The following is a 23,092-nucleotide window of genomic DNA, read 5'->3' on the forward strand; positions in this document are numbered from 1 at the left end:
CAGATAAACTGGTGCCACGGCCTTTGAGCCCTTCCTCCTTTAATGGACCATGTCCTAATTACCCTGTGAATTTTGAAACAATACTCCCCACCCCCATTTTCTTCTTTAATTTGTTTTTCATTGAGTATATGACTAAAGAAACAGGAAACACAATAAATTCAGGACCCTTGGTACCAGGAAGTAGGACTGGCAACCCTGACCATTTGTGAGAGAAATGTGGGGCAGCTTGTATTTATAAAAGCCAGCAAAGGCCACAGTGGAGCCTAACTGGCCATTCTGGTGTGAGCAAGGATGAGCAGAAGCCTGGGATAAAGGTAGGCGTTAAGATGTTCATGGGGAAACTAGAAGGCAAAGAACTCTACCAGGAACTGGACAAAAGAACTTCTGTGTTATTGTGGGAAAAAAAACAGGCTGCTTTCTGCCTAAGTCCTGAGAACTCAAATAATCCTGAATTTAAAAACATCTCAGTTGTTTGACAGAGGTAGTATCAAGAGAATGTAGCATTTCAGGCTGGGCGGCACAGTGATTGCTCTGTTTACTGAGGTCAGCACAGAAGATGATACAAAACCATACAACTTGCTAGGAAAAGAACATGATGTGACAAGGTAGGTGGCTGGGACAGTGAAACAGTTTGACAGCCAGAATCTTCAAGTTTGCATTCTGACAAGAAAGGCACTCTGTATCCAAAGGGAGATCCACAGCCATTTAAGGCTCTGGCTTGGAGGATTCTAAGGGGGTGGGTTTTTGGTACTTCACTGAATCTGGAATCATTTTTCTAGTCAGCTTTAACTGGATATACACAGCACCACCCCATGGGCTGTACAGAACCACCCCATGGGCTGTACAGAACCACCCCATGGGCTGTACAGAACCACCCCATGGGCTGTACAGAACCACCCCCATGGGCTGTACAGAACCACCCCATGGGCTGTACAGAACCACCCCATGGGCTGTACAGAACCACCCCATGGGCTGTACAGAACCACCCCATGGGCTGTACAGAACCACCCCATGGGCTATGGTCCTAAACTGTTTATAAAGGGGAAAGAGAAAAAGCTGACCTACAGCAGCATGAATCTCCCTCTGCTCCCAGAAGTTCACACTGCCTACTGCTATGCCTTCCTCACTGGGGTGGATTGCTTCTCCTTAACCCCTAGCCAAAATAATCTCCCCTGCATCTTTTGGCTTCTGGCTAGGCAATTGGTCACAGAGAAGCATACCTGATATAGTAAGAATATTTAAGATTTTAACAGTTCAATCATATTGTTTTAGAATATGGAGGTTATTACCTTGTAGATCTGGAACTAGTTGCCTCTGGGACACATGCCACACAGAGACTAAAGAACTGGTACTCAGCATGGATAAAATCTCAAAGGAGTTCTGGCCTCTCGCAGGACTGTTAGAGAAGGGACTCCGTATGATCCAGGCAGATAGATTGGTCAACTACAAACATGCCACCATCACACTAGCCAGGGACAGCAGATGGAGAAGAGGAAGGCTTAGGTTGTAAGAGGGAAAAAACACACTGCAGTAGTGTATAGATTCCTTAGGGTTGAATTGTATGTTCTCTTTATTATCACCAGTGAATTCTGGAGCACTTGGACACTGTCCAGGGAACAATTTGAATGTATCACTTTTCTTCAGAAATACTTTGTACATGTGGAAAGGAATGGAATCTTGGCATCCTCCATAAAGGAAGAATTACACTTCATCCAGGTATCAGGTTAGGTCATGTGTGTATAATATTATTATTATGTAAATACAGTATAATGATATATTGTATATTATATGTTAACAAAACATATATTATAAATTATGTTTCAGTAATATATTGTACATTATATATTATAGTAATATATAATGTTTGCAGTATGGGATTATGACCTTCCTTATGCTAAGCAAGTACTTTACCGCTGAGACACTCTGACCCCTTATCTACATTATACTTCTGGTAAGTCCTCACTCACTTCCTCCTTTGAGATAATGAAATCCTTCTGACTCCAGAAACTTCTTAGAACACCTGTCATACATATGTAAAGAGGCACATAACCTTCTGAGAGAAAACAGAAGCCAAATAAAAAGCCAAGCCTTAGAAAAGTCATGGCATGTGAACAAAGCCACCAGAACATGCTAAAATGAAAAACCAACCTTTATATTTTACAAACAAGTACAAGTACATGGTGGGATTTGGGGGCTAAAACCATGCTTCTAGGAGTCTCAGGGCCTTGCCACACCAGAGAAGCGCTCCGGCTTCTACAAGGCTTTGTTCTTGTAGGAAGATTTGCGACCATGCCAAGTCCTTACTGTCCTGGTGACTGTGTCTCTGTTGTCCTAGGGTGGAAGGCCAGGGCACCAGGAGAGGATGTAAAGCAGATGAGGGTTGAGTAAGATGTGTGGGCACAGCAGAGAGAAGGGCGGAGGAGAGGACACAGTTCCCACTCAAGCGCTGCCCACCCTGTGGAATTAGCATTGGGGAAAAACAGTCAACACACCAAAACTGGAAATGAGAATTTATGGCAGTAAAACAAAAACGTGCAAGTCAGTGTGTTTACAGATTTAGAAACAAGGGAATGGAGTTGATGAAGCAAGTCATTATAAAAAAAAAAAAAAAAACAAGGAAAAGTAGTACTGGAAAACCAAAGTCCTATGTGAATAAAAGTTGAGAGAGTCACTGCTATGTCCCATGGGTTTTTTTTTTGTTTTTTCTTTAAATGTGTAACACAAAAACACAAAAGACTTGAAGGGTTATGAGATTCCTTTAACCTGAAAATGGCCACCTCCAAGAGCCTGCAGTAAATATGGTGGCTTCAGAAAAATCCACACTAAAGTCACAAGAAAATAAAATGACCCAGAACATTCTCCCATTCAATATGTACAAAATGCTAAGTAACACAGTAAGATGAAATGACGTTTATGGACCACCATGATCTGTGTGAGCTTCCCTGAGACAAAACACCCAGAGGCCATAAGGACAGAACATGAAAGTGAAACGCTTCACCCAATTCCTTCCGTGTCTCCTCTGAGGGGAGGAAGGCAGTGGGCAAATGGTTGGCGAAGTTCAGCTCCACAGCGTCCCGCCTGACCGCAGAAGTGTTAGTAAGTCCAACAGTTGTTAAACATCACTTCCTGCCTTTTATGAGGATCCAGTAAAAGGGACACAACTGTTGGCAAACCCTATAGATTATTTTAAAGGTAAATGATTTGAAAGATATTAGTCTACTTAATAAAAACCAGAGAATCCTGACAGATCCATGTAACCAAATATGTTGTCATATAAAGATCAACGTGATAGGGAGCAGTTGTAAGATCACAATGCCCAGGGATCCGGAGGACGGAACTGAAAGCCAGGAAAAAAGACTCCTTGGAGAAAGTCTCCCTGGAGATTCCAGTAGCTGTGACTACTCAAAGCTCTGTCACATTTCACTATTCAGAAAAGGCCTTGAGGAGAAGTGCTCTCTGAGAGAGGAGTGCTCCCTGAGAGAAAAGTGCTCCCTGAGAGAGGAGTGCTCCCTGAGAGAGGAGTGCTCCCTGAGAGAGGAGTGCTCCCTGATAAGGCTGCCTGGGAAAGCAGATCAAACTTGCAACTGTGCTGAGCCCAGGAAGTATCTTGTCAAACAGTGACATGGTGGGGTTGGGGTGGCCTTGAGGGGTTGGAAAACCAATGCTGTGAATAAGGAGAGCCAGATTTGCTTTTTTGAACATAAGATTTGGCCTGAGACCTAAGAAGATCCTCCCGGTGGGTGGAGCAGTGAGAACACAGGCAGAGCTTGGAGATGCGGGTGAAACTTTGACTTGGCAGACATTGCCTTACATTTGATGCCTTGTCTAAGCCTCATGATTAAGGCTGTCTTTTCAATCACTCCCTCATTTGTAGCATGGGAGATGTTTCTGAGTTATGTCTAGCTTGTGGAGACCCGAGGAAAAGGAGCAGGCTCAAAATGTGCTTTGAAAACACCCTTGATTTGTCTGATGAAGTCACCTTTTTTCTCAGTGACCCCTTAGTCTCAAAGCAGTGATAGAAGGTTGTCTGTCACCTCAGTGTCTACTGTCAGAGGTTTAGAAGGGCCAGGGAAGTAGATATCGACACAAGTGATTAATTTAGACACGTGAAGGAGTTGATGAGGCTCAAAAGGATGATTCCAGAGTTCATGAGGCAGTGACAAGGCTTCGAGGAGTTAAAATGTAGCTACAAAACTACAGGGCCATTCAAAAGGATCCAGGAAGGGTCATTGGCCAAAGACAGATCACACTCCACACATCCAGGAAAGGAGGTTTGCCGTTGTCAGTAGAGTTTACATATGGCTTCTGTGCATCTATACGGTGAGTGGCACATTCACAGAGTAGGGCGGGTGTGTAGCAACACTAGTAGATCACAGGGACACTGAGACTATATTAGTGTATGCTGTCCTACATTTAGAGGCAAGGCAGGCTTCTTTTTTTTTCTATAAGGTTGTAATTAAGTATTGGCAGGCTTCTTAAAAACCTTGCTTGTGTGTGTGCATGTATGCATGGGTGTGTGTGGGTGCGCATGTGTATGTGTGTGTATGTGTGTGTACATGTGTGTATACATGGGTATGTGTATGTGTGTGCATGTGTGTGTACATGTGTGTGTGTGTGTGTGCACGCACATGCACGCGGGTGTGTGCGTTCATACACATGTGGAGGTCAGAAGTCAATGTCTTCTTTAGTGACTCTGCGACTGAAGTTTTTAGACAGTTTCCACTGAAAGGGATTCTCACTGCAGTTGGCACTCACCGATTTGGCTAGCCCAGCTGTCAAGTGTGTCCCAGGAATCCTACCTTCTGTGTCTCAGGTTAGAGGTACGAGACACTGTGCCTTGTTTCCATGGTACCAGGATCTGAGCTCAAGATCTCTTGCTCACACAGCAAGTACTGTACCAACTGAATCATCTCCCCAGGACAATTACATTTATTTGAAAAGATTGTCTGTGGCAATTGAGATTAAACCCAGGCCTAAAGACTACCACTGAACCACCCCCTCTGCTCTTGTTTTGTTTTTGAGGCAGAATCTTGTTATATAGCCCAGGCTGGCCACAAACTCATGGCAACCCTCCTGCCTCAACTTCCCAAGTGGTTAGAACACAGGCCTATCTCACTCTGGCTGACTATAGACCCAGACTTGAATTTTCTCCATGCAAATTAATCCCAGGCATCAAGAGAAATTTTACAAAGTTCCAGCTTTCTGAAAAGGTAACACTTAGGTAGGTACTAAAAACAGAAATAATGTTACTTTAGTTACTAAAACATAAACTTTGTGGAAGGTTTGCTATTGTTGAGTCAGAGGCTTACCTTGGCAGGAGGTACCATCTTGACACAGAAACCTGTCAGTTAATAGAAATTGTCCTTTTCTTAGTCTCTGGCCCCTTTGCTGAAGAAGTTTCTATTCTCTGATCTTTGGGCTCCTCTGTTAATCAGCTCTACTCTGATCCTGTCATAAAGCACTATTCTGAGTCACATTATTAGCATAATTATGGGGGTGATACGAAGGGGCTCATGGGAAATAAAAAGAGACCCTATTGATTGGAATATTTTGTCTTTATAAAACCTATGTCAGGAGTCAAACTCTAAAAGCACTTTTTTATTATAAACAAATCGAACACAAACAAATGGACACGTTTCATTTTTTGGGCAGTATCAATGGTTCAACAATTAATAGCACTCATTTGAGAATTAGGGAGCTATTCAGAATCTCAATATTTATGGTCAAAGCATTCATTGCATACCTTGTAATCTAAGGTCTAAACATGGGTACACATAGCCTTTGTCTCTTTGAGGAGAGGGCTTTACAGTTTTTCATGGAATTGCTACCTTAAACAGCATTAGACCAACACATGTTATAAAATTAGAAATTAGTTTTGTGAGAATTTTACAGTCTCAGCATCAAAATAAAAAAGAACAAATGCATGGATATTCCATGCAGAAAAAAATGAACTCTGTTTTTAATGAAATAATAGAAACATATTAAGGTAAAATAATGTTCCTTTTACCTTGGTTACTGTTTTAATAAATAGAGAACAGTAAATCTAAAACAGATCTAATTCTAACAAATTTAGCTGTAGGCTGATAGTACATAGGGATGCCAGTAAGTTATTTTTGAATGCTTAAAAAGTTAAGAAAACATTCACTAAAAAAAAAAAAAAAAACAAAAAATAAAAAACCAGCTTATAATTCTGTGGCATAGCTTCTCTGAGAGATCATTGTAAATGTATTGTTGCTGGTGGAATTTTGTAAATATGCACTCCTCATCACCAGGGAGTGTCCTGAGGATAAGAATGCAAGAGAAAAGTGGGACTCATTCATAGCTCCTGCAGCTGAAGTGGATGGGTCTTCCCACTATCCCTCCGTTCTCCTCACTGCAGTCTTTCTTTTATGGGAATGCTGAGTCTCTTTGTGAGGATGCTGGGTTCCTCTGTGAGAATGTTGCTTCTCTCCATGAGGATGCTGGGTCCCTCTGTCAGGATGCCAATGTACCCATTTGAGAATTCTGAGTCCCTCTATAAGGATGCTGAGTTCCTCTGTGAGGATGCTGGGACTCTCTATGAAGATTCTGAGTTCCTCTATGAGGATGCTGGGTCCCTCTATGAGGATGCTGGGTCCCTCTATGAGGATGCTGGGTCCCTCTATGAGGATGCTGAGTTCCTCTGTGAGGATGCAGTATCAGGGACTTAACACTCGTTAGCACTGTCCATTAAGACCAGTCAGCTTTGCTTGTTCTGATTTCATGGTCACCAGGCAATTTTTGAACACTATTTGCCTTGTTATGTAGACAGTAGTATTGGGAATGTTTACGAAGGAGCATTGATCTTTGGGGCATTTATATCTGTCGGGCTAATTGGTAATCTTGTTTCTGCTGCACCTTTCAGCTATACCAGCCCCTAGAGAAGCAACAGAGTCAGCTGTGGTAGATGGTCCTGCTCTCTACGGGATCTCTAAGGGAGGTTCTGTGTGATGACACATGCCCATGGGAACGAGATGATTTCTATCATGATGGTCAACAGCAGAAGCAGGAATAGAAACCATGCTCCTAGCTCCTAGCATGTGTGCTCTACAGCACCTTTAGCAAGTGTCATCAGGCTGTAGCTTTGGGGTGGCATATTGCGGATGTAAGAAAACATAACTTACTTAGGATTTAATCTTCCTTTCAAATTTTTTTCTCAGTCTTTTATTTATTTATTTATTTATTTATTTATTTATTTATTTATTTATTTAGTTACATTAAGTATAAATCATTTATTTTCCTTCTAATCCTCAGTTCAGTACATAGATGGCTATGGGTTGACAGTTTTCTCTAGGTTGCTGCTGCTGAAATGATAAAGCTCTAGCACCATGGCCCTAAGCGCCCCATAGGCTGCTTCATCTCTCTCGTGCACCAAGGCTCGGGAATCTATTACATGGCTGTCCTTGGAGGCCTTGGCGGTAGCATCCCCACGTTCTGAGAAGTACTTGGAAATGGCCGGCTGGAAAGCTTCTACTTTGGTCTTGACACCATTCACTCTCTCCAATACCTTCTGTCTCCTGAATTGCCACCCCAAAATCATTTCCATCTTCCATCTTGGGTATCAGGTGCTGGATCCATGTGATTACCAGAACGCACTTTTCTTAAACCATGGCAAGGAGGACCAGCAGCTTCCCATTCCCAGAAGGAAGCCACATTTAGGGACTTCCTTCTTCTCCTGCTTGTCTGTTTCCATCTCATCATCCTTGGGATAGGGATGCCCAGAGGAGCCCGGAGGGAGGTGAGGTCAGCCACATTGAGGGAATCCTCCTGCAAGAGCTGACTCAGGGATGTGATTTTCTGTGGTAAGAAAGTACAGCCTCCTGGAAAATATTTTGTCTGAAGACATCCAGCTGTTTATGGGCTTCTCTACTCAAGCGAACCCCACAGGGCTTGGCCATGCCCCCCTAGCCCCTCACACCCCTGTTGCCAGCTCTTAGGTCTCTCAGTCTTTTATTTAGGATTGAGGATGGCTAAGCTCAAGCAGATGAAAGGGTTGATCGGTTTCCTTCTGGAATTTCTCTTCCTCAACCCCTACATTAGTGTCTTCATGTACCAGAAAATGAAGTTTGTATGCTGATTTGCACATCCTTGACCTGTTCATCTGATACAGATTAACTTTTATCAGGAATATTGCACTTAAATTAGAGTTTAAATTCCAGAATTTAAGGGGCTAAAGTGACACCCCCCCCCCAGTAATCCTAAAGCTTCTTGTATGACAGATGAGCATTCCTCAGAAGAATTATGGCACCAGCCCTACCTATATATTGTTTGGAGACCGAACCTTGCTAAATTGCCCAGGTTAGCCTTGAACTTGCCAAGGCTAGCCTTAATTTGGAGCTATTCGGCTTTGGTCTTTTGAGTAGAAGGATTACAGGTCTGTGTCATAAAATAACCAAGAACTTTACTGTAGCTTTGTTCTACTAAAAAGGATGATAACTACAAATATGAAGCCAAGCAGATTTTTACATAGGTTTAAAATAATTTATTCAAAATTCACAAAATGCATATTATCTTGGTTATGAAGCTCTGTGATGTCATTTTCAAAAGCAGTTTAAATATCCAATATAATTGACACTTCTTTCTGAACCAATATTTACATTTAAATAGAACTCTAAATTATTTATATTACAACCCACTAAATAAAATTTACTATTAGCTAATCTGCTTAGAAACACATTGTTCTCAGAGGGAATTCATAATAAAGAAATAATTAACAATGGAGTAAACATGAAAATAAACTTGGTTGAAGACAGAAGGTAAATAGGGAACAAGAAAACAGCTTCCTGCTGAGCACAGCTTGGGTTTGGAGTCAATCACTCCAGGGCAAGAGACACTCACTCCCAGCTCATTCTCAAAACAAATGCAAGAAACAACAGTGACTCTTTCAAAACCTCTCTATCACCCCAATGCTACTATTGATCCATCAGTAAAGAATGCAACTTAATCCAATTCAGATAAGAAGTATAACCCCCCCAGACAGAAACTCAGGGAAAATCAAAGAGCTCCATGAGTTACCGTGGTTACCATCTCAGCAAGCAGGAAGAGTGGGTTTCCACCAACCATAAACAAACACAAACAAGGATAATGGCAGTGATTCGGTTTCACTTGGATGAGTTCTGTTGTCTTATCACGAATCATGCCATATTCAGAGTACATTGGAGTTACCTAATAAAAGAAGGAAATTATCTAACAACTAGTGTTATTAAAATAACTTTGCACAGTGTCTGTTGGTTAAGTTACAATACTCAACAGTGTGGTATCTCATTTTAATCTGCAGTTATTTAAATTAAAAGGGCTGAAGGACACCAGTCTAAATGTTCTGTAAGAAGTGTGTTAATTCCTTACTGTTTGGATGTTCATAACATTTGAGTAGCGGTGTGGTTTGAGAACAGACATCAGCGTCTTTGAGTGTACTCTGTGGTTGTCAGTTCCTGCGGTAACGCACACACCTGGGAGCAGTCGTGAGAAGACATCCTACACTGCTCACTGACATATCTGTGTGACCTTTGCAAGAAATCTAGTCTTCGTAATTTTCACCCAAATACTATTGACAAATATGTCATGGTTTCCATTTAAAAATTAGCCAAGGTAATAAAGGCGGTGTACTTGGATTCGGCTCAGCTTTTTTTGCCTTTGCTGAGGAGCAGGAGGAATTAGAAGCACTCTTGACTCTGTGCTGATATAGTTCTGATGTTTATATGATCAGGGTCAAGATTCTTTAATGGTAAACACTACAGGGGAGGGCCAGGACTACACTGTAGCTCTTGAAGCTCCAGACTTCATCGGGTAGAATTGACGGTGGCCCGGTTCATCAGCCACCGCAGCCTGTGTTGTGCTGTGTCCCTGTGAGTAGCAGGGCAGAAAAACTCTGCTCATACCTTCCTTCATGGCTTCCCCTGTGATTTGATGGGGTCAGGAGTTGCAGTAAATAATAAAAAGGGCTTATCTCTTCATCGGCCCAGTGCCTCACTCCGTGGGTCCGATCCTAGTACAAAGCTGTGTGAACCTCTGTTGTCCGGTCTGATTCACCACCCAGGTCTCACTCTGTTTGCACAACTCCCTTCTCTGATGGTTTTCCACAGCCTCTTTTCCTGGGGTATTTCTTTTTCCCAAATCTCGTACAAACATAACTATACAGCCTAATAGCTTTTCACACAGGTTTATATGTTCAATTCTCAATCCACAAACCTTCTAGACAACAAGATAACATCAAATAGACAAAGATACAAACTGCTCTTTTATATGAGATATTAGATCTATAAAATCCTTAAATGTTCACAGCTATTTAACACCAATTAAGCCCATCTGGATCTAGCTCATCTTTCTGGAGGTTCATCTTGGACTTTCTTCTCTGTCCATCCCCCTCCTCTGACTTCTTCTCCCTTATCTTCTCTTCACCTCCCTTACCCCTGCCCAGCCACTGGCTTTCCTTTATTTTACTAATTAAAATGGGAAGGTTCAGATGAAGTCACCTCATGAGTACATGACTAGGCAGCCTTTCTTAGGGAAGTGGAATTAACATTAAAATATGAACAGCTTCAGGACAATCCACAGACTGGTGCACAAGACTCCAGCCGACCTTTCATGTTTCCTGAGACCATAACCATCTTAACACAGGTGCTCTTTGACTTTGGAGCATTTCTGAGCTGGGTTGCCTTTTTCTGTCGGCAGTTATTTTCTTTACTCCTGTTCAGGAAGTGCATCACCACCTCCATAGGTCAGCACAAGCGAATTTGCACAGGATAGAAAGCCCACTGCTTCTGTGAGATTTGTTTTAGCCGCCTTTTTCTCCTTACTATTGCTGGTTGTCTTTGCTGCTTTTATCAACTCTGTGTTAATAACTGATTAAGCACAAGGGACCGGTTGTACACATTGACACTAATTCCTATGATCATCATTTCTAATTTTAAAAATGCATTAGCAGGAAGGGGTACAACAATGTAAATGTGAAGAAATAATTAATTAAACTGCAACAGTTTGGTATTTTTATCAACACCCACACGTTATGTTTTAACAAATGGTCAGCCTTGCCTAATCCTCAGAGTATGGTAATCAACTACAAACCAAAGAGAAGATTCTGGACGTTGATTGTGTTAAAGTACTGTCCTGCTTGCTCAAAGCAAAAACCTAGTAGTGAATTTGTCCCCACGGGATAGATGTTTCGTGCATATTTGTGTTTACACACCTCCAAGAAAGAGAACTTCACTTCAAAGTCACACAACATAGCCTACAATTACCAGCTATCAAACATAAAAGGATTTCAGCAAGATCCTCATCAAGTCAGTGACTTTGGCACAGGAAAGGACTGTAAGTTCTCAGAGAGCAGAAGCTCAGCAGCTCAGGGTTCTCACCCCACATGGCTACCGGGTTGGTAGCCTCCCCTCGCCCACCACCCTTTCCATGTGAGGAGCATCCCTTCATCTCCATTAGGTAGGTTCCCCTGTATGCCTGTGTGAGGAAGTCAAAACCCAGCACCAGCATTCAAGAGGTTTCAGCATCCACCAGGGTGCAGAAGATGCAGCCTGGAAGAGCGCCTGGGACTCTGCTGCTGGGAGAGGCAGGCGGGGAAGTGGTGGGACTCAGTCTCAGATCCCGGCGTCCAGGAGGAGACAGTGTGGGGTGGGGGTGGGGGACCACGGCACCGCTGGGGAGAAGCCCCGACTGCTCACCAGGCGGTGGGGCTCAGAGCCAGGCAGGTGCGGCAGGAGCATGCGCGTGCGCGGCGGGGGCGTTTCCCGCGCCCCGGGCCAGTGCACCTCGCCAGGCTGCTGCGGGGCACTGGGGTAAGCAGGGTGCGCGCTGGAGTGGGTGGGGCAGCGCTGCGGGGCAAGGGGCGGCGGTGTGGGCTCCTCGGTTCTTTCTCGCTGTGGGGCCAAGGCGCACCTCACTTGTCGACCACTTCGCTTGTCTTCGCTCCTCAGCTGGTGGGGCGCGGCCGGACCGGGGTGGCCCTGCATCCCCTGCCTTCTCCAGCACTTGCACTTGGAGGAATGTTTAGCTTTTGTGCGCCTCTGCTCCAGGAAGTCCCCTCCACCCTGTCCATTCACCTAGGTCCTGTCTTCTCCCAGCCTCATTGCCCTGGGCGTTCAGAGCCTGGAAGGTCGCAGTGTGGCAGTGTGGACACCTCATAGTGTCAGACTCTCTCTGTAACTACCACGCCTGGAGTGCGGGTAGACCATGCTGGCCTCTAGCTTGCCTTCTTCTCGCTGTCTGCTCCCCAGGTCTTGCTGGGTTAGCTTGTCAGGGGTTGGAAACACACGTGGGTTTCCAGGTCTGTGGAAGAGTTCTCTGGAAGTGGGGAGGGGCTACTTGAGTATTTCTGCTACAGCCTTTGATCTGTCAATAGTTAACATCTTCACGCTGTTCTCTGTTCACTTACGTTCTCTTTTTTCGTTCATTTATTCGCTCGCTCATGTATTCTCTTGAGATAGTGCCCACTGAAACCCAGTTATCCCCAAACTTCCTAATAGGAGCCTTGTAGTCCTGACAATTTGCCTGCACCTCCCAAGTGCTGAGTTCAAGAACATCCTCTGAGATTATTGGGTGTGGTAGAGGAAGCCAGCAGGATCCAGAACATCCCCCTCACCTTCAGGCCTGCTAGGCCTCTGCCCAGACTTGCCAGATGCTTCTCCTACTATCATGTATTCATCTTTCTAGAACATGTTTGTAGCAGGTCTGGGTTTCAGGTTTGCCTGAATGGCATAGTGGGATATCCTGGTGTAGTGGGATATCCTGGTGTTTTCTTACCTCTTGATCCTGGAAGGAGGTTGAAGTGGCGCACAGGTGGGGTGGGGTTAATTCTTGGTGCTCAATCTTGTAAGATGCCAAGACTTGCAGCTTCTTTTATTGTTCCTCGGGGTAACTACAGGATTTTGAAAAAGGGTCGAAGAGGAGAGGGAGTTGTGAACTGCCAGATGGGCTGAGTGAGACAACACACATTGATGTGTGGTATGAGGCTAGACCATGGAATCACTGCATGCATTCATGCCTTGCTGGATGGTATTAAGCTCAATCTGATGCTTAAATTAAGTCTCAACTGTTTCCCATGAGTACTGCTGAGGAGGTGATCTGAAGACAGCTGAGAAACTGGCCAAACTTCCACCACAAAGAGAAACAGGTTGTAGTGTCTACAGCTGAGCACAAGAATCTAAGGACGGAGCACTACCGTAGGAGTTCCTCACTGCAGCACCCACTGGAGGTGTTAGACATCTGACTCATCTTCAACAGTAAGGAACCGTCTGAAATGTCTGCTGTGGTACTATTGTGGCTAAGTACCTATTCACTTAAGCAAAAAGATTGGATGTGTGTGTGACCAGGCAGAAGAGATGTGAGTCTCCAAAGCAGCGATCTGGAAAGTGCATGTGATTGTGCAGTGTGCTTTGCAAGCAGTAAGTTCACACCAGGAAGAGCTGCGGTGAATAAGGCAGCTTAGACCCCACCAGCAGCCCAGTCTCTGGTCAGAAGGGCCCCATCTCTCATCTCCTGTTCTCTCTTTCATTGTGTCTTGCCTTCCCCAGAGCCAAGGAGAGGTGGGACAGACCCTGACTTCAGTGTCCCCTCTTCAGTCCGCTGTTTTAGATAGGTAAGAATGTCACTGTTGGTGAACTGGAGGGTCAGTAGAGCCAGATGCAGTAGTTTGGGACTAGAGGACCTCAGAGTCATTCAGTTTACATTATCAGAAGAGATGCCGGAACCACCTTCATCAGAGACAGGAAATGACATCATCAAGGAGAGGTAGGGAATAATCAACATTGTGTGTCAGAGCTGCAAAACCCAAATCAGAACAGCAAAACAAGCGTCCAGACAGCTGAACTGAGGAGACTGTGACGTCTGGAGGTAGCCATGGATGGATGAGAGAAAGCCACATTTTGGCTGGTCACAGAGGCCAAGCAGATGTTTCTAGAATAGGAAAGCCAGTGAGCAACCAGCAGGACAAATAACAGGCCCATTCGGTTGCTCATGAGAAGCTGAAGTGAACACACTGAGCTTGGCTGGGAAGAGGTGAGTTCAGGGTCACACAGCGCTTCTGTGAACCGTGGGACCATTTTGCTTCCTGCTTTAGGAATATGAACATCCCTCTGACTTAGGCAGTATTTGGTAGTTGACAGGCAAATTTTTCATCTTTGTACACGGGTAACAATTGTGGGAACATCCTTCCAATAAAGAAAATCACTGAGGCCCAGTGGTGCTAACATTCTCCGAAAGGGGACTTCATCAGCAAGAGAGTGAATTAGATAATTTAGGGGAGAAAATAAAATCCTCAGTTCATTCATCCACAAAAAATGGTCTTTTATGTATACATTTGCATTGTTGTAAATTTTAGAATAATGTACAAGGAGAATTTATTCCTTTTCATTTTGCAAGTCTGAGTGTGTGTGTGTGTGTGTGTGTGTGTGTGTGTGTGTGTGTGTGTGAATATTGGACAAAGCAAAGCCTTGACTCCCAAAGCCCCAAGGGCTGTTACTGCTTTGCTTGTAGCACCTTTGGGATGTCTGTCATCACCATGTGGGACAGCTGCTCATTGACACCTGCATAGGCTTTTTCCTCCCATGCATATTGATCTGAGCTCACACGTGGATGGTTCACTTAATGAAGCCAGGCTCTTGACGACTGAGGCTGAGAACGTAAGGGATAGGCTGGCCAGCCATTGAGCTCCGGGAATCTGTCCATCCTCCTTCCTATTCCTACCTCTTCTTTTTCCCTCTTTAACCCCATTGATAGGATTGTGATGTGTGCATGTGCTCAGCCTCCACATGGGTCCTGGGGATCCACAGTCTGCTCCTCATGCTTGCATAACCACCAATTTCTCAACCTAATGCTCCCCACTTTCTTGAGGCGGAATGATGTGAGGCATTTTACCAGGAACTCACAATGTGTAGGTTGTTTGCTATGTGCCTAGAGCACGTGTATGGACACAAACCTGGCTTCCATGGCATTCATAGTGCAGTTCAGGGAGAGAGAATGACTGGTCACACAAATAAATGGTTTGTGCAAGTCAGACTTGAAGCTGGTGGCGAGAAAGTCCAGCAGGCAGACCTAATTTTCTCTGTGGCATGGTAAAGGTCTCTGAGGATAAGTAGCCACAGGATAGCTAGGCAAACACAACAGACAAGGAGGCTGCGAGGCGTCTTCGGGAGTGTAGCATGGTGGTTTTACATCAAAGGAGCACCCTTGGCAATCCTCCACGGGACTTACGTAGGTATAAGACTCCATGATGAATGTCCAGGTGGGAGTCAGTTTTCCTTGGAGCGTCAATGTGGGCATGGAGGCAATTAGAACTGGGGGACTCCAGGGTGTTCCTAAAGTAGGATGGGACAAAATTGTCTATGCATTAGAGAGCAAGGAAAGGCAAAGGACCCAGGGATCCTGGGTGTTAAAGGAGACAAGGAAAAGCCACCTGGTCACCTGGCTCCATGGCTTTGGCCATTTCCTAGCAAGAGGGAGGGGATGGTTTGTTGTGACACTTGACACTCTATGTAGACATCAGAGAGGCTAGACGCTCGGGTAAAATGAGTTTTACCTGATCTAAGAGATAGTCACTAACATAAAAAAAAAGGTAGAAATCTACACTTTAGGAACATGTGTAATCACTGACTGTACCTAAAACATTAGTTGCATATTTAGGACGCTGCTAAGACAAACAGCAGGTTCTGCTGACCGGGTGCCTTCTGTTGTTTGTGGTCTGCTGTTTATAGCTTCTTGGAGGTATGTTCAGCTCAATGATTAGCTGGATGCATGCTTTCTTCCTTTGACATTTTGCTTCTGACTTGAATCAGAGTATCTCTATATTGCTCAGGCTGGGTGTGAACTAAGTACGTAGCCCAGACTAAGTTTGTGCTGGCAATCCTCCTGTCTCATCTTTATAAAGTCCACCCCTGAATAACAGGGTCTACTTACTTAGTTTATTTACTTATTTATGGCATATGTATAAGTGTGTGTACATATATGTATGTGTATATATGTGTGTGTGTGTGCCGGTGTGTGTCTGTGTGTGGAGAGGTAGATGTCCACACTGGATGTTCTCTTCAATTGTTCTCTATTTTAGAGACAGGGTCTCTCACTTAAGGTGTGGCTTCCTAATTTTTCTACTCTCTGGCCAGCAAGCCCCACCACTCCCTTCAGGGCAAAGATTACAACGCTCACACCTGTATCTGGCGTTTTAGAGGGTGCTGGCATGGAACTCCAGCCCTCATGTTTGTAAGAGGCTAGCATGTTACCCTGAGGCGTCCTCCATCTCTGTGCTTTCCATCGGCTTTTCTTCCTGACTCAACCATAATAATCTTCTTACTCATCATGTTACACATATCAAAACAACCAAAACAACCACCACCAATAAAACCCTTGTCTCATTGATTTCTGCCCTTTGAAGTGACCATATTGAATCTGAGAGTTATAACCTAGAAACGGAGCTCAGTCCTTCCACTCTCTGAGCACATTTGTGCATGGCAGTGGTGTTTAAAGGTGCTTTGGGGTGACTGTGGGGTGCACCCTTCTGACACGTCCCTTAGTTCTTTCTGCACTCCCCAGCACCAGGCCTAGACCTGTCCTCAAGCATCCTCATGACTGTCGTGAGTGAGACACAGAGCACTGCTCCACTGGTCCCTCTAGGAAACATTTTGGGTTAAGCAAGGGTTTGTTACTGTAAACTTCCAAAGGTTAACAACTGCCTGAGACATAAGACAGCCTGCCAATAAAGCTGCAACGACTCCGAGTCAGTAGATTGTCAGCTACACAGGAAAGCAGGTCCACAAAGCTCCTCACAGCCAGGGGTTTTGTGAGTAACTGGTAAAGAGTTGGGTTGATTGAAGATGTAAGACCTGACCTTTAGCCCTACATTTGTTACTAGTATTGTCAGACATCAAAGAGAAATTCAGGCGTCTTTTTTTTTTCTTTATGGCAGAGAATAGTCTCTAATTTCATGTCATTGCACCCCATTGGCCTGGTGATTACCACCAAAAAAACTGAATTACTAGAAATGCCAGCTCAATTCTCGAAGTCTGCAGTTTATTCAGTGAGTTTTTGTGGATGGTCAGGACTGAGAGTCTATTCCCTTTCTCCTGTACCACAGTGAATTTACTGGGTACTCCCAGAAGTCATTCAGATGTTTTCAGGGCATCTTTATACACCATCTTAGAAGCAGTTAAGCTTAACATTCTATGAATTTGAGGGCACATCTACTTCTAGAGGTTGCCGGGATCTTGTTCGTGTGAATGGTTATATTACTTTATCACAGTAGATCATCAGTAGGGTGTTTCGTCCTGTAAGGCAATTATCACTGTCAGTCTGCCAAAACTGGGTTATATTCGTGTTCGAGATGGAGCTGATTGGTATGCATGAATGGTAAAAGAACAAAGAAACTATTTATAGTCAGATATTTCTCACTTGCACATGCTGCAGAATAGATGTTACAAACATGATCATAAATTGCACTCGTCTTTAAATGTTTCTTTCATATTTCTAGAACTTTCAATGGAGTAGCTATAAGTTTTGTTATATACAAAGGTTAGATGATGGAGATGCTTTTGCTGTCTCACATAAGCAGAAACCATGGAGAAGCACTTCTCAGGCTCTTACTACCTAGAGCCTAGGGATGGTGCCACCTACAGTGAGCTGGGACCTCTTATACTAATTAACAAGATAATTATCAGGATAATCTCCTACTGACATATCCACAGCCAATGATACAAGTTATTATTCCACAATGAGGCTTCTCTCACTTACATCTGGGCTAGTTCACACTTGACAGTTAAGGAGAACCAGGATACTGTCTTAGTTGTGACTTACTGAAATAGTCTATTTTGGTGTGGTGTGGTGAGGTGGGGTTTGGTGTGGTTGAGACAGGATCTTGCTGCAGATTTCTGGCTGGCCTGTTACTCATTTTATATTTCAGGCTGAAAGAAGACAGGGTGTCAGTAGAGCCCCAGGAAATCAGTTACCCAAGTTAAAGGCACTTGATATGCAGGAACTCACGTTCTCTCTTTTAAAAAAGGTCTATGTGTTGATGAGTTGTCACACAGAAAGTGTCACACCATGGAAAAGACATGAATAATTAATACCAGCTTAAAGAACTTATTTATCCAAATGTATACAACTGAGCAAAGGCTGATTGGATCTCTGTCCATGGAATCTTCTCTATGTACAGATGCATATGTTTATGTGTTTACATAGACATGCATCCATCCATCATCTGTCTGTTAGTACTAGGGATCAGATTCACAAGGGTTTTGTTGTTGTTGTGTTTTGTATCATATTGACATTCTTTTCATAACCAAGATTTGTAGCAAAGTTATATTTAGTAGCTTGGTGGACCCTATTTCTCTATGTGTTTGTTTAGTTGAATTGTGGCGCTTGTACTGTATTTGCTAAGTGAGAGTATGTTCATCCAATCTGTAAATGCTTATTGTTAACTTTGGTGAAGACTGTGCTAGATCTGGGATATAGAGATCTTAGGAGCTGAAGACATACCTAGATTCTGATCTTTCTCCAAGCGACTCACAAGAACACAGGCTAACTCCTCTGAGGCATCTTCATGTTGTGTGACATGATGCTCTTATAACTGACACCTGCATTTCTTGGGTTGGTAGTGTTTCTGAGTACAGGTGATGTGCCTGTTCTCAGCACAAGGCTCTCTCTTCTGTCCAGGAAACACCCTTCGTGTTTGGAGTTCATTTGGGAAGATCAGCTGCTGTATCTGGGACCCGCTAAGCCCTAGGAGAGGAGTTGGAGAACATACTTTTTCAAGGGATAGGGTAGAGAGCAAGTGAGATTTAGAACATCCATGTTCCTAATTGAGAAACTCTTCTGATCCACAGATGGCCCCTCAAGGGCTACCTGTGGAAGGTGGCATAGTGACAGAGCCTAGTTACCGTCACACCAGCTCTGCTCTTTGACAGCTGGGTCCTGTAGGGCTGCCTCCAGAGACCCTGTGCATGGAGGGAAGGAGAAATGTGAGCTTTAATCATCCCTGTATAGAGACGAGAAAACCCTTCCCAACTGTGTCATTTCTGTACTGTTCTAGATCCGCTGTTGGCCTACGGCCCAAAAGAAGGAAGATACGACTTGCCCTATGGAAATTGCAAACAACATGCTTTCAAAGGGTCACAAAGTTTGGGTCACAAAGGAAGATAAGAAATTCAACAACAACAATGCCTTCATATGTGAGCAATAAACATTTCTTCATATTTTCTTCAGACTAAATATTTACAAATGTTACTTGAGACTAGAAGTAAAAAAGAAACAGTTTAAATTACTTGTGGAGATAATTTTATCTGTTCACATTCTCCCCCCCTTTCCCCCGTTGTCTCTGTCAAGTCTTCTCAGCCCCTGCCTCTCTCTAACCCACACCATTTGGAATTTCTCTCACAGAGGCTGTCACAGTTAAATGATGCATGCGTGCCCAACACATTCCTTCTGAAACTGAAAAAATCAAAGTCTTTAAAAAAGTTACAGGAAATCGAGCCTGCTGTCTTTGTGTCTGTCCCTGGCATTTGTACACAGCCTACCTCTCCTGTCAAGCACACAGGGTTGAGGTGACCTCTCCTGTCAGACACACGGGGTTGAGGGCTCCAGGCTGCCTGTGCTTTTGTTTCACTTGGAACATCAAATTATCTTTATGTACTATCAAGACAATGTCTCACCGTGAGCTCAGGCTGGCCTTGAACTTGTTATCCTCCTGCATCGGCCCCTGGTCCAAGTGCTGGGATTACAGTCACCATGCTTAGCTTCACTTAAAACATTTAAGCTAATGTGGACAATTATTCCTGAATCTTTACTTATGTGAGATTTCAACTCTATCAGACTCTGACAAAATATTTGTGATATCTTCTTTGGAATAGTAACATATAATTACTAGAAAAATAACTTCTCTTGTGTAGGTGAATTCTCAAAGTAGTCAACACATGTACATATACAGTAAAATAGAGGTATTCATAGATTGTGAATGTCTTTGTTTTCGTTTCTGAGACAAGCTCTAACTAGTTGGCCCAAGCTTCACTAGAACTGGAGATCTGTTTTGCCTCTGCTCCAAGTGCTAAGATTATAGGTGAGTGCTGAAATGCTTGGTCAGCTTTATTAACCTAGAGAACAGAGGTTGGTACTTAAACATATATCTAGATTCACACTGGAAGGCGCCAAGGAAAACACTAGGTCAGGTGGGTCATATCTGGAAAGGAAATTCTGTTTTTAAGAGATTTATTAATTTAATGTATGTGAGTACACTGTCGCTGTCTTCAGACACAACAGAAGAGGGCATCCCATTACTGTTGGTTGTGAGTCATCATGTGGTTGCTGGGAATATAACTCAGGACCTTTAGAAGAAAAGTCAGTGCTCTTAACCACTGAGTCATCTCTACAGCCCATGGAAAGGAGAATCTTTGAGCAGTGACATCACTCCCCAAAGTCTAAAGAGAATTTGGAGAATTTTGTACACAAAGTACACATTACTCAGTTCAGGTGGAGCTGGATTTGTGTGAGAAAACATGCAACACTGGAACAATGCTAAACTATGTGTGGACTCATGCAAAATGGAGTGAAGCTCAAAATTCTGAGAAGTCATAAATAGGGATTTTATCTGGTGTGAACCTCAAGTGTGATGGTCCATCTCTGTGAAGCAGGGCGTTTGTGTTGCAGTGGAGAGTCCCATGCTATCGGCCCTGCCTGTGGCACTCCTGAGATGCCATGCAAAACTCAGTAATTAAGTAAGTAAATGCCCTTCCTTCTCAGTTGTGGCCCAAAGCTTTGGGTAATTTTAAAGAATTTTGTTCAGTTAAAGACAAGAAATTGTTTGCTTGAAGTTTAGGAACTGGAGCTGCTCTTTTCTTTCTTTCTATTCTTTTATACAAATGAGCTTATTTCATGTGAATTTTGGTAATTTCAGAGTTATCTTCATCTTTTCAAAATTTAAATTTGATAATGAAAATGTGACCGTTGATGTTTTAGACCGCAGTTGCTACTGTGTGTTAACTTGTCTGTCAGTCATTGTTTATATTTGTGATCAATTAAATTTCTGGTTGAATATTTTATCATCAAGTCTTGGTTTGGGTAGCAGCAGAGTTTGTTGGACCGTGCACACATTATTACATACATTAGCTTAAAATGACCGAATAGTCTGAAGTTGGAGTGTGCTGTCTGTTAACTGCTGTTAGTGAAGATGCACTTACTGTACTGTTGTGTTGGGTTGTATGTGTGTGCACAGCTGTAAATTCATGCATATATATATGAAGGCAGCTGAATTCATTGCTGTATTCCAAATTATATTATCTTATTCTATCACATACGCTTGGTGTTTCTAGAAAGTGAGAAAACATAGAAACTGGAAGTGTCATGTCCTGTTCTAACATTAGAGCTGATCTAGGCATATTTTTGCAGGATCCCTGGCAGATGGTCATGTAGACTGTGCTTAGGGATTTAAAAATGAGTAAGAGAAAAAATATTTGAATAAATAGATAATAACAGCATTACTTTGAGGAGATGAGAATAATTTAAATATGTAAACCTTGGAGTTTTGTTTAAAGGAAATCCTGTTCATATATCTTACACTTCTGGGCCAACACAGGTGTCTGTCCCTACAAGAAGGCCTGAGATAGAAAATCGTGTCTCCCAGCCCTGCTGCCCTGATACTTGAAGTCATGGTTTAGAGATGTGAATCTTTTCTGGAAGCTGTGTTATAATTTTCCTGATCTCAAAGCTTCTTTTTGCTAGGGTTTGGGTTGAGGTAGGGGCATGTCCCCTTGTCCCTGTAATGAGATCCTTCTGGGGCTCTTACATCATCTTTGTATGCACTTCTGTTTCTGGTTTTCTTGTTGGTAGTGGTTTTGGATTTTTGCTTTGAGCCCTTTTTGGTAGTGCTGGAGGTGCAAGCATGGAGTCTGGAAAAGCTTCCTAAAACCCAGTGCTTCCCCACGGAAGCAATGTCTGCCTGTAGTTCAGCTGTGATCTGTAGTCTGTGGGCCTGTCTGCCTGTAGTTCGACTGTGATACACAAATTCTGCCATGCTATTTCTCTCTCATGTGTATTCTTTTCTTACATACTGAACATTTTATAAGCCATGTTCTTGCCTAGGGCAGGTGGGTAAGATTGGAGTGGGATTAAGTTACACTGTATTCTTTCAGTTTGAATATGGTGTAAGAAGCAACAAACACTTCTTACAGAGTTTACTTCTTACAAAAAATTACTGTTTTGCCTTTACCTGTTGAGCCATCTCTTCAACGTTTGATGTCATATTTTAATGGTGTTTGGCAGCTATTCAAAATTGAAATTCTAAATCATGTCAAATGTTATCTATAAAGATGCTTAAAAGAGCTAGAAATAAATGTGCTATGTGAATAGTCCATAGCCACACCCACCATAAGGTGGTGATTGAGATGATTATTAATATCTGTTTATAAAAACACTATCTTGGTTACCTATTTATCACTGTGATAATACAGCGGGACCAAGGAAACTTTTAGCAGAAAGAGTTTATCTGGGGCTTACAGTTTTAGAAAATGAGGCATGACCATCATGGCTGGCAGCATGGCAGCACTGCCGTATGACTTCTGAGCACACATCTTGATTCATAAACACCAGGCCAGGGGGGAGGGGAAGACGGGCAGAAGTGGGTGACTGACTGGAATGGCATGGGCTTTTGAAGCCTTTTCCCACAAGGCCACGTCTTCTAATTCTTTTCCAACAGTTCTACCAACTGAGGACCAATCATTTACAGATAGAGGCCATTAGGGGTAGTTCATATTTAAATCTACTGTCTGTAATAGGACTGGGGGTGGGTGGTGGTTCCCCAACTCTTTCTGAGTTTGTAGACTTTAGTTCTTAGAAAGGGTGTGTTGATTTTGGAGTTCACCATTCAGCTGTTTGCTTGCTTTATTTATTTCCCATTCATTCATTCATTCACCTCTGTCTTCATGTCTTTATTGCTGCTATGAGTGGAGATTTGGGGAGGCTCACCTAATGGGTTTGTAAACACCAGACTCACACATTTTTCTTTCTTTCTCTAATTCATGTTGGAGATTTCTGTCCTCTTCTGGTCTTTTGATGCTTGTGTATAACCACACAGTATTTATAGAAGCTCCAGGGGAGA

At 43.3% G+C, this 23,092-nt stretch overlaps 1 pseudogene across 1 annotated transcript; it reads right to left on the reverse strand.

Moving 5' to 3' along the window:
• Positions 1 to 7,288: 7,288 nt before the first annotated feature.
• On the reverse strand, positions 7,289 to 7,916 carry LOC308435785 (proteasome activator complex subunit 2-like; annotated as a pseudogene). Its single transcript has one exon. The product of its transcript is annotated as a proteasome activator complex subunit 2-like (transcript).
• Positions 7,917 to 23,092: the final 15,176 nt, after the last annotated feature.

This window comes from Micromys minutus (genome assembly GCF_963924665.1).
Source record: "Micromys minutus genome assembly, chromosome: 23".
NCBI lineage: Eukaryota > Metazoa > Chordata > Mammalia > Rodentia > Muridae > Micromys > Micromys minutus.